The 13293-nt window shown below is 42.1% G+C and overlaps 1 long non-coding RNA gene across 1 annotated transcript; it reads right to left on the minus strand.

Moving 5' to 3' along the window:
- Nucleotides 1-5368: 5368 nt before the first annotated feature.
- LOC131898486 (uncharacterized) lies at nucleotides 5369-10702 on the minus strand. The gene is made up of 5 exons (XR_009375945.1): nucleotides 10587-10702; nucleotides 9284-9442; nucleotides 8100-8262; nucleotides 6539-6697; nucleotides 5369-5522 (listed from the first exon to the last, which is right to left on the minus strand). It is a non-coding gene; the product is annotated as an uncharacterized LOC131898486 (long non-coding RNA).
- Nucleotides 10703-13293: the final 2591 nt, after the last annotated feature.

Raw genomic sequence — 13293 nt, forward strand, 5'->3', positions numbered from 1 at the left:
AGAACAGGAGCTACAGATGCAAGCATAACCAACAGAATGCAAGAGATGAAGAGAGAATCTCTGGTGGTGAAGATATGGTAGAGGAAATAGATTTGTCAGTCAAAGAAAACATTAAAGCCAACAAAGTCATAAGACAAAACATCCAGGAAATTTTGGAAACCATTAAAAGACCAAACCTAAAAAAAAAATGGGGATAGAAGAAGGAGAAGAATACCAACTCAAAGGCACAGAAAATATATTCAACAAAACCATAGAAGAAAACTTTCCAACCTAAATTTGGGAACCATTAAAAGACCAACCCTAAGAAAAATGGGGAGAGAAGAAGGAGAAGAATACCAACTCAAAGGCACAGAAAATATATTCAACAAAACCATAGAAGAAAACATTCCAACCTAATGAAGATACAAGAAGCTTATAGAACACCAAATAGACTGGATCCAAAAAAAAAAGTCTCCTTGCCATTTAATAACATATTACTAAACATATAGGATAAAAAAAAAATGTTAAGAGCTGTAAAGGAAAAAGGCCAAGTAACATATAAAGACAGACCCATCAGAATAGCACCTGGTCTCAGAGGAGACTCTGAAAGCCAAAATGTCCTGGACAGGTGTTATGCAGACACTAAGAGACCATGGGTACCAACCCAAACTATTATACCCAGCAAAACTCTCAATCACCATAGACAGAATAAACAAAATATTCCATGATAAAACCAGATTAAAACAATACCTATCAACAAATCCAGCCCTACAGAAAGCACTAGAAGGAAAAATCCAACCTAAGGAAGTTAGATACACCCATGAAAACACAGGCAATAGATAACACCACATCATCAAATACCAAAGAAGGGAAACACACAACACTACCACCAAAAGATAACAGGAATTAACAATCACTGGTCATTAATGTCCCTTAATATCAATGGTCTCGATTTGCCTATAAAAAGACACAGGCTAACAGAATGGATATGAAAACAGGATCCATCCTTCTGCTACATACAAGACCCACTTCAACTTCAGAGACAGACACTACCTCAGAGAAAAAGGCTGGGAAAAGACTTTCCAATCAAATGGACTTAAGAAGCAAGCTATAGCTATCCTAGTATCTAACAAAACAGACTTCAAACTAAAATAAATCAAAAGAGATTGGGAAGGACATTACATATTTATCACAGGAAAGATCCACCAAGAAAAAGTCTCAATTCTGAACATTTATGCCCCAAATACAAGGACATCCACATATGTAAAAGAAACATTACTAAAGCTTAAACCACACATCAAACCCCACACACTAGTGGTGGGAGACTTCAACACCCCACTCTCACCACTGGACAGGTCTGCCAAACAGAAACTTAACAGAGAAACAAGGGACTTAACTGATGTTATGACTCAAATGGACTTAATAGATATCTATACAATATTCCACCTGAACACAAACAAATACACCTTCTTCTCACCACCCCATGGAACATTCTCTAAAATTGACCACATTCTTGGTCAAAAAGCAAATCTCAACAGATACAAAAAAAAATTGGAATAACCTCTTGTATTTTATCAGACCACCATTGCTTAAAGTTAGATTTCAACAACAAAAAAAAGTTACAGAAAGCCTACAATCTCATGGAAACTGAATAATGCCCAACTGAATCACCAATGGGTCAAGGAAGAAATAAAAAAAGAAATTAAAGATTTCCTAGAATTCAATGAAAATGAAGGTACAACATACCTAAAATTATGGGAGACTATGAAAGCAGTGCTAAGAGGAAAATTCATAGCACTAAAGGCCAAAAAAAAAAGAAGATGGAGGTGCTGGAGAGATGGCTTAGAGGTTAAGAGCACCGACTGCTCTTCCAGAGGTCCTGAGTTCAATTCCCAGCACCCACATGGTGGCTCACAACCATCTGTAATGAGATCTGGCACCCTGTTCTACATAGATAATAAATAAATAAATCTTTAAAAAAAAAAAAAGAAGAAGAAGATGGAGAAATCTCACACTTAGTGACTTAACAGCACACCTGAAAGCTCTAGAACAAAAAGAAGCAAACTCACCCAGGAGTAATAGATGCCAAGAAATAATCAAATTGAGGGCTGAAATCAATAAATAGAAACAGAGATAACAATACAAAGAATCAATGAAACAAAGAGTTGGTTCTTTGAGAAAAATCAACAAGATAGACAAGCTCCTATCCAAATTAACAAATCAGAAATGAAAAGGGAGACATAACAACAGACAATGAGGACATCCAGAGAATCATCAGGTCATACTGTACTCCACAAAATTGAAAAATATTAAAGAAATGGACAATTTTCTGGATAGGTACCACATACCAAATTTAAACCAAGACCAGATAAACTATTTAAATAGACCAATATCCCCTAGGGAAATAGAAACAATCATTAAATGTCTCCCAACCAAAAAACAAAACAAAACAAAACAAAAAAACAAAAGAACAAAAAACAAAAAACAAAGGACCAGATTTTTTCAGTGCAGAATTCTACCAGATTTTCAAATAAGAGCTAATACCAATACTCTTCAAATTGTTCCACACAATAGAAACAGAAGGAATATTACCAAACGTTTTATGAGGCTACAATTACCGTGATACCCAAACCACACAAAGATGCAATAAAGAAAGAGAATTACAGAACAATCTCCCTCATGAACATTGATGCAAAAATATTCAATAAAATATTGACAAACCGAATCCAAGAAAACATAAAAAAAATATCCACCATGGCCAAGTAGGCTTCATCTCAGGGATGCAAGGATGATTCAACATATGAAAATCTGTCAGTGTAATCCACCATATAAACAAACTGAAAGAAAAAAAACACATGATCTTCTTATTAGATGCTGAAGAAGCTTTTGACAAAATCCAACACCACTTCATGATAAAGGTCCTAGAGAGATCAGGAACACAAGGAACCTAAACATAAAGGCAATTTACAGCAAGCCGACATCCAGTATCAAAATAAATAGAGAGAAACTCAAAGCAATTCCATTAAAATCACTCTCCTCATATTTATTCAATACAATACTTGAAGTTCTAGCTAGAGCAATAAGACAACAAAAGGAGATCAAAGGGATAGAAATTAGAAAGAGAGAAGTCAAACTTTCTCTATTTGCAGACAATATGATAGAATATCTAAGTGACCCCAAAAATTCTACCAGGGAACTCCTACCACTGATAAACATCTTTAGTAATGTGGCAGGATACAAGATTAACTCAAAAAAAAAAATCAGTATCTCTCCTATATACAAATGATAAACAGGCTGAGAAAGAAATCACAGAAACATCATCCTTTACAATAGCCACAATAAAATACCTTGGGGTAACTCTAATTAAGCAAGTGAAATACCTGTATGACAAGAACTTTAAATCTCTGAAGAAAGAAATCGAGGAAGATGTCAGAAATTGGAAAGATCTCCCATGCTCCTGGATAGGTAGGATTAACAGTAAAAATGGCAATCTTACCAAAAGCAATCTACAGATTCAACACAGTCCCCATCAAAATCCCAACACGATTTCTTCACAGACTTGGAAAGAACAATACTCAACTTCATATGAAAAAACAAAAAACCCAGGATAGCTAAAACAATCCTGTACAATAAAGCCATCTCTGGAGGCATGACAATCTCTGACCTCAAGTTCTACTGTAGAGCTATAGTAATAAAAACAGCTTGGTATTGGCACAAAAACCAACATGTGGACCAATGGAATCAAACTGAAGACCCTGACATTAATATATACACTTATGAACACCTGATTTTTTAACATAGAAGCCGAAACTGTACAATAGAAAAAAGAAAGCATCTTCAACAAATGGTGCTAGCATAACTGAATGTCAACATGTAGAAGAATGCAAAGAGATCCATATCTGTCACCATGTACAAAACTCAAGTCCAAATGGATCAAAGACCTCAATATAAATCCAGCCACACTGAACTTGATAGAAGAGAAAGTAGGAAGTAGTCATGAATGTATTGGCACAGGAGACCACTTTCTAAATATAACACTGGTAGCACAGACACTGAGAGAAACAATTAATAAATGGGACCTCCTGAAACTGAGAAGCTTTTGTAGGGCAAAGGACATGGTCAATAAGACAAAATGACAGCCTACAGAATGGGAAAAGATAGTCCCCAACCCCACATCTGACAGAGGGCTGACCTCCAAAATACATAAAGAATTCAAGAAACTAGACTTCAAAATTCTGAACAATCCAATTAAAAATGGGCTACAGAGCTAAACAGAGAATTCTCCACAGAAGAATCTCAAATGGCTGAAAGACATTTAAGGAATTGCTCAACATCCTTAGTCATCAGGGAAGTGCAGATCAAAATGGCTCTGAAATTCCATCTTACACCTGTCAAAATGGCTAAGATCAAAAACACTGAAGACAGCTTATGTTGGAGAGGATGTAGAGCAAGAGGACCACTCCTACACTGTTGGTGGGAATGCAAACTTGTACAGTCACTTTGGAAATCAGTATGGCTATTTCTCTGAAAATTGGGAATCAATCTACCTCAAGACCCAGCTATACCACTCTTGGGCATATACTCAAGGAATGCTCAATCATACCACAAGGACACATGCTCAACTATGTTCATAGTAGCATTATTTTTAATAGCCAGAATATGGAAACAATCTAGATGCCCCTCAACTGAAGAATGGATAAAGAAAATATGGCACATATACACAATGAAATATTACTCAGCAGTAAAAAAAAAAACATTGATATCATAAAATTGCAGGTAAATGGATGGAAGTAGAAAATACTATCCTGAGTCAGAAGGTCAAACATGGTATGTACTCACTCATAAGTGGATACTAGATGTAAAGCAAAGGATAACCAGACTACAACCCACAGCCCCAGAGAAGCTAGCTAACAAGGAGAACCCTAAGAGGGACACATAGATTGCCCAGTGAAAGAGAAATAGATGAGATCTCCATGAGCAAACTGGGTGTGTGGGGGTTAATGGGGATGAGAACATAAGGAACACTGTTTTGAGTGTACAGGGTATCTTGGACCATTCTATCTTTCCCAGAATGATCAGCAACTACGTAATATCCCTCAAGAGCCTCCTGAGTACTGGGATTACATGCTCACACCACTCCATGCTACTTTTCCTTCTTTGGCCACTTGATCTAACCAGGGGCTCTCACGGTTAATCCCCTCTCTAGGTGGGATACGGGAAAATATGTGCAACATCCATCCAAGGATGCTTCAGGTCCCACCAGGGGCTGTTAAGGCCTTTAACATTCCACCTCCTACACCTTCACCCTCGTGCCCTGCACATGTCTCAGACAGGAGCTACAAGGCTACAGGACAGAAGATAAACCATGTTTCTAACTCACCTTAAGTAACAGGGGGAGTAACTTGGGAGGCTTTGGAGAATTCTCCAGCAGGGGAGCTCCAATGGGTGTGGGGCAGGGCCAGAAGTGGACTTGACCCAGAGGGTCAGTGGTCCTGGGACCTGTTGTCGTAGGTCCCTACTGTCCAGGCACACTGGTGAGTGTCCTAAGAGCAAAGATGAGGGACTGTCATTAAGAAAGTAAATTAGGGCTGGTTGAGGGGTTCAGTGGACACAGGCTTTTTTGCCAGTCCAAGGACTGGAGTGAACTATCCAGATCCTCAGGACCCACATGGGAGGAGAGAAATGACACCCACAAGTTGTCCTCAGAACCATGCCCGTGTGTCATGGTATACCGTCACTGGGTACACAAGTCACACAATCCATGGGATACAAATACTTTTAATAAAGGCAAGCGTATGGTTAATAGGGAATAAATTCAGTTGGCCGAGTGCCAGCCTAGCATGCAGGAAGCCATTGGTTCCCTCCTCAGCACCGAAAGCCACGTGGTAACTCAGGCCAGTGATCCTGGCTCTGCCAAGGCTGGAGGCAGCTGACAGAGCAATTGAAAGTCCTCCTTGGTGAGACCGTTGGTCCCTACAGTGAGCCATCCTACGTGTTTTTGTAAAACCATGAAGTGCTATTAGAGGCTCTCCTTCAGAATGTCCACTTAACTCTGCTTCATGTCCTTGTTTGTACTTGCCTCTCTGTCTCCTGTAGACTGGACACGCACACACACACTGGCTGTGAGCAGGCGCAACATGTCTCTTGCAAGTATTTGGAGGGAACCAGGCATCACAGGATGTGGTCCTAGCCTTCCACCTTTGTGAAACAGTGCCTTTTCTCCATTGTGCTCCCCCAGCCTGCTGCCCTATGAATTTCTGTACTGCTTCTATCAGCTCTGCCTCCCAGGTGGCCACAGAAAGCCCCTTGATCAAGCTCCTATTGATCCATCCCAAGTCCTCTCCCCCATGCCTAGCACAGGAAGCACTCCTTCTATGGGGGCGGGGGTCTGTGACTGTAGAACCATCTTCCTTCCAAGTCTTCTCCGGTCCCCTCCCAGGGCTGTAAGGTCTCTACCATCCTACCTCCAGCATCTGCAACTGCAGAACCCTAGAGCTGTCTAGGCATGAGTTGGAGGTGGGGGCCGTGGTACAGATGATAATTCAAGTATCCCACTCACCTCAAGAAATAGGGGGGATAGCTTCAGAGACTTGTGGAAGTCTCCTCCTGCAAGTGAGCTCCAATGGTGGGGGTCCGGTAATGGACTTGACCCAGAGGGTCAGAGGTCCTAGGACCTGATGGCCTAGGTCCTTACTGGCTCAGCACACCTATTTGCCTCCTAGGAGAAAGATGCAGGATTGTCATCAAGAAAGAATATTCCAGAGAGTCCACCAGCTGATTGGACTAAGAGGTGAGTCTTTGTTCTCATAGCCAAACACCCCAGCCTCTAGGCTTTGGGCCCAAGTGCACAACCCTGCACCCCACACAATCACCCATTGCAGTCCCAGTTACAGGCCAGCAGACAGATCTCCTGCAGATAGGTTGGAATACCACCATCCCCCACCAGACCCTGTAACCAACAAGCCCCACTCGACCTAAAGCCACCCACCCTCTGAGACTGCAGCTGCTCCCTGGGACAGAGCACACCAGCACCGCTGATTAGACTAAGAGCTGATTCCAGGAGACAAAGAGTTCATCAGCACCAATTGGACCATGATCCCCAATTAAACCAAGAGCTCCCATTGGATCAAGGGTATTGATCGGACCAAGAGAGGCTCCCTCAGACAGAGACACTGCTTGCACTGAGTGGAGGAAGAGATGGGTAGATGCCAGTGCAAAAATACAGTCAACTACATAAAAACCAATATGGCACCATTAGAACCTAGTTGTTCTACATCAGCAAGACCTGAACATCCCAACACAGAAGAAGCAGAAGAAATTCACCATAAAAATGACATTAAGAAGATGATAGAGGCCTTTGAAGATGAAATAAAAAATTCCCCTAAAGAATTCAAGGAAAAGACAGACAAAAAATTGGAAGAAATCAATGAATCCCTTAAAGAAAGCCAAGAAAAAAACAAACAATGAAATATTACTCAGCAGTAAACAAAAAACATTGATATCATAAAATTTGCAGGCAAATGGATGGAAGTAGAAAATACTATCCTGAGTCAGAAGGTCAAACATGGTATGTACTCACTCATAAGTGGATACTAGATGTAAAGCAAAGGATAACCAGACTACAACCCACAGCCCCAGAGAAGCTAGCTAACAAGGAGAACCCTAAGAGGGACACATAGATTGCCCAGTGATGGAGAAATAGATGAGATCTCCATGAGCAAACTGGGTGTGTGGGGGTTAATGGGGATGAGAACATAAGGAACACTGTTTTGAGTGTACAGGGTATCTTGGACCATTCTATCTTTCCCAGAATGATCAGCAACTACGTAATATCCCTCGAGAGCCTCCTGAGTACTGGGATTACATGCTCACACCACTCCATGCTACTTTTCCTTCTTTGTCCACTTGATCTAATCAGGGGCTCTCACAGTTAATCCCCTCTCTAGGTGGGATACGGGAAAATATGTGCAACATCCATCCAAGGATGCTTCAGGTCCCACCAGGGGCTGTTAAGGCCTTTAACATTCCACCTCCTACACCTTCACCCTCGTGCTCTGCACGTGTCTCAGACAGGAGCTACAAGGCTACAGGACAGAAGATAAGCCATGTTTCTAACTCACCTCAAGTAACAAGGGGATTAACTTGGGAGGCTTTGGAGAATTCTCCAGCAGGGGAGCTCCAATGGGTGTGGGGCAGGGCCAGAAGTGGACTTGACCCAGAGGGTCAGTGGTCCTGGGACCTGTCGTCGTAGGTCCCTACTGTCCAGGCACACTGGTGAGTGTCCTAAGAGCAAAGATAAGGGACTGTCATTAAGAAAGTAAATTAGGGCTGGTTGAGGGGTTCAGGGGACACAGGCTTTTGTTGCCAGTCCAAGGACTGGAGTGAACGATCCAGATCCTCAGGACCCACATGGGAGGAGAGAAATGACACCCACAAGTTGTCCTCAGAACCATGCCTGTGTGTCATGGTATACCGTCACTAGGTATACAAGTCACACAATCCATGGGATACAAATACTTTTAATAAAGGCATGCGTATGGTTAATAGGGAATAAATTCAGTTGGCCGAGTGCCAGCCTAGCATGCAGGAAGCCATTGGTTCCCTCCTCAGCACCGAAAGCCACGTGGTAACTCAGGCCAGTGATCCTGGCTCTCCCAAGGCTGGAGGCAGCTGACAGAGCAATTGAAAGTCCTCCTTGGTGAGACAGTAGGTCCCTACAGTGAGCCATCCTACGTGTTTTTGTAAAACCATGAAGTGCTATTAGAAGCTCTCCTTCAGAATGTCCACTTAACTCTGCTTCATGTCATTGTTTGTTTGTACTTGCCTGTCTGTCTCCTGTAGACTGGACACGCACACACACACTGGCTGTGAGCAGGCGCAACATGTCTCTTGCAAGTATTTGGAGGGAACCAGGCATCATAGGATGTGGTCCTAGCCTTCCACCTTTTTGAAACAGTGCCTTTTCTCCATTGTGCTCCCCCAGCCTGCTGCCCTATGAATTTCTGAACTGCTTGTATCAGCTCTGCCTCCCAGGTGGCCACAGAAAGCCCCTTGATCAAGCTCCTATTGATCCATCCCAAGTCCTCTCCCCCATGCCTAGCACAGGAAGCACTCCTTCTGTGGGGGCGGGGGTCTGTGACTGTAGAACCATCTTCCTTCCGAGTCTTCTCTGGTCCCCTCCCAGGGCTGTAAGGTCTCTACCATGCTACCTCCAGCATCTGCAACTGCAGAACCCTAGAGCTGTCTAGGCAAGAGTCGGAGGTGGGGGCCATGGTACAGATGATAATTCAAGTATCCCACTCACCTCAAGAAATAGGGGAAATAGCTTCAGAGACTTGTGGAAGTCTCCTCCTGCAAGTGAGCTCCAATGGTGGGGGTCCGGTAATGGACTTGACCCAGAGGGTCAGAGGTCCTAGGACCTGATGGCCTAGGTCCTTACTGGCCGGGCGTACCAATGAGCCTCCTAGGAGAATGATTTATGATCATCATCAAGGAAAAATTTTTTCCAGCAAGATGGATCAATGAATGTAGGTTTTTGCTTCCATTCTTACTGTTGATTTTGATCAAGACCCATATTGTTGTATGTGATTCCTGTCCATTAGGTGTGCCCTTACCAGCTCTTTATTGTGTATTAGAATTTTTTTCTCCCCCAGAACACACAGAATTTGTGTAATGTTTTTAAATAAGAAAGGACGTTTCAAATAGTATAAAGTCTGTGTATATAGTACTGATTTGCTGAATTGGAAATAATTTTTTTCCTTTCTAGTCATGCATATGTGGCACATAAAGCTCAGGTGTTTAAGTCTATTGGTCCCAAAGATGAAGACAGTTTGAGCATTAATTCAATATCATTTTGTTTGTACCATCAGTTTAGTAATCTATCATGGCTACTTGCAACCACGAAGTGCCATTCAACGCTGTCCATCAAAATCTGAGCTCATTTTCATATACTCTTTTTGAAGTTCTGAACACATGTCATGGAACCTCTAATGGATGCCTCAGGACTTCCACTGGTGTTGCTCCTCCCCGTCCATCTTTTCTGAGTCAGGGTCTCTTTTCTAATGTGTACTTTAGGCTACTTGCATAGAAACTTCCTGATAGTCGCCTTTTTCTACTTCTCACCATAGAAGTGCGGGTCTAAGATAGTCTCTCAGCTCTTACATGGGCTTTGGGGACTTAAACTCTGGCTCCTCAAGCTTGTTGTGAATGGACTTTATATGCTTTAAGTCATCTCTCCCATATTCTCCATGCACCATGTTTGAAAGTCCTGGCTAGCCTGGAACATCCTCTATTTTCCAGGCTGTCCTGGAATTAGTACATCTTCTACCTGCAGCCATTGAGTATGAAAATTCTTAACCCACACTACCACACACTGCCTTTTTACCCTGTTTCTATTCAATCTTGGACTTCTCTGTCAGGTAACCCCTTCTTTGGGTAGATCTGTGTGACTCTATAACCATCTCCCAGGTATCCTTTATCTCCTCTCCTGAAGCTCCAAGGTCTTTACCTCCCACTTCTTGACATTTACATCCTCAGTAGACTTTCAGGTGTGTAGGAAAGATGGTACAGGGACCTAGGACATATGTTAAGCTAAGTGTGTAACTCACCTCAAGATATAGGTGATGGTAACTTGGAGGATCTGGAGAAAAATCACTGCAGGGGAGATCTTCTTGGTGTGGGTCCAGTAAGATATTGATCCTTACTGTCTACACATACCAACAAGCTTCCTAGGACCAAATATTTGAAAATTCATTAAGTATCTTCAATCTCTTACATCACCCATTTTTTATTTTAAAAATTTTTTTATAATCTTTGTGTGTGTGCATATGTATGTATGCACAAATGCCACAGTACATGTTTGGAGGTCAGAAACAACTTGAAAATGTTGGTCCTCTCCTCCTACCACTTGAATCTAGGGAATCAAACTCATGTCATCAGGCCTGGCAGCAAGCATCATTACTCACGGAGACATCTCTGCTCCTGTTGCCCAGTTTGTGTACTGTTTGCATACTGTGTATAACACCTTGGTTTCTTCTCTCTGTCCTCTGTATGTGTCGCTATGCATAAATTCATTTTCATGCATGTTGTGACCAGAGTAGGACATTGTGTGTCATTCTTTACTGCTCTGCACCTTATTATTTTAAGAGGCCCTCTCAATGAATCTGAAGCTCACTATTTTGGCTCTGCCTGTTTTGTTCTTCATTTCCTGGCATGTGTACCCATGCCTGCCTTTTACATGAGCAATGGAGATTTGATCTCATGTCCTCTTGCTTATGCTCTAAGTTCTCTTATTGACTGAACAGTTTTCCTAACTGCCAACCTTGGTTTTATTAGCATCACATGAATATTATGCAGGAGCCCATTGCTTTCCAGCACTCGTGGAAGTATTAGCTGGTGTGTCTGATTTTCAAGGTGATTTTCTGCTCCTGTGTTGTCAGCTTTCCTCCTTAGGTTGTGTGAATCTTTTAAGTCATGTAGTCATTACAACAAGACTATGTTTTAGATGTCCTTATACTTCTCACTTTATAGCTTCTAGGTTAAGTTAGTTGATTACAATCTAACAATGAGTGTCAGTCCATGTGCCTGGGGATGGAAAGTTTTTCTTGGTTGATGGAATTGCCTATGTAAAGGTAGATGTAAAAGATAGGCAGCCTCGATTGGTAGTTTGTTTCAGGTGTCATTGGACAAAAAATACATATCTATGAAAAATAAATTTACAATCCTTATTGGTTTTGCATGTATGTAAATCCAGTTCTTGGGAGATGCACATCAGAGGATGAAGAGTTCAAGGCTGTTGTCCACTATAAGCCAGCTTACATTATGTGACACCCTATCTCAAAAAATCTAACAAAGAAAGGTATCTCTGTTGAGTGGGGAGCTGCCATTCAAGCAGCCCCTTACTGTGGACTAGATGTACTGTCCTCATGGCCATTCTGATTCTGTCAACACTAAAGTGTCAACACTATAGTTCAAGGACACTCCAGTGGCTGCAGACCACCACTACAGGCATGGTTAAAGACCTGTGATAGACAATCTCAACAGTCTGCTATGGCTTAGAAAGCAGCACTCCTATCCAAGACAGGCCAGAGGAAACTCTAGATGACCCTGTAGCCATTTTCACCAGGGCTAGAGGATGCTTCTCCCCTCCCCCAGTCTCCCAGAAGGCCTTTAGTACAAACTCAAGCCTTCGTTTGCATTATGGACTATGTCAGGATTGCTATAATACACTCTGCATTTGCATTAAGGACTATGTCATGATTGCTATAATACCCTCTGCATTTGCATTAAGGACTATGTTATGATTACTATAACACTCTTGCAATATATACACTCTTAGATATATAAAGTAACCTGTTTGGCTAAGCTTTTTCAAGTAGTGTTTCATATAGCCCATGATGGCTCTAACCTGATTGTGTAGTTGATGACCTCCTCCCTAGTCTGTCTTTACCTCCCACAGGTTCTGATTACAAACATGGATACCTCACTGGGGTTTGCTAATGTTTCGAGGCAGTAAGCTGCTACCATCCTTTTACCCATAATTTTGCAACATTAGGCCCATAAATCTTTTGCTGTAGTTAATCAGTATGGCAATCCTGAGGTGGTAATATGAAGAGTAGACTATGGGTTAGTTTCAGGGCCTAGAACCATAAACTTATGAATCTCAAGACTTAGAGTTATAGCCCAGTCTAGCTCATATTTTATATTTGGGGATCCAGGTCAACTAGTGAACAGCATACCAGTGATTTCTCACCTACTCACCACTTCGTTTTCCCCTTTTCTCCTCTCTCCATCCCTCCCTCCCTTTTTTCTGAAACTGTAGCTCAAGCTCTCATCATATGGGCTATATACTCAGAATGATCCACAACTCTTGACTCACTTGCTTTCAATTCTAAGTACTGGGACTAATGACATGGACCACCATACCAAGCTCTCTACTCATGTTTGAGTAAAAGAATCAAACCCAAGTGGTTCTTAAATATATATTACATGGATGTGTAGTGTTCAGGAGGGCATTCCGGACACAGTGCTTACTTTGGGGAAGAACAGAAAGACTGAAATTAGGTGTCATAGTCAAAGGGGGTTAGGTGCTTTGAAAGAGTCTTGTAAGGGCAGCAAGAGATGAGTCCTGAGTCCATAGCCACCTGGTCTAATGTGACCCTTGGTTGCCGCCCCAAAACGACACCACTAAAATATTCCAGCCAGTTTTCGCCCATGTGGGACCAACTCATTCTTCCCTACCGGAAGTGGAAGGGGACGGAGCCGGCGGAAGTTCTAGCTCCACCAGTGCAAGAAGCCAATGCGGAACTTCCGCTC

Source organism: Peromyscus eremicus, chromosome 23 (assembly GCF_949786415.1).
Source record: "Peromyscus eremicus chromosome 23, PerEre_H2_v1, whole genome shotgun sequence".
Taxonomy (NCBI): Eukaryota; Metazoa; Chordata; class Mammalia; order Rodentia; family Cricetidae; genus Peromyscus; species Peromyscus eremicus.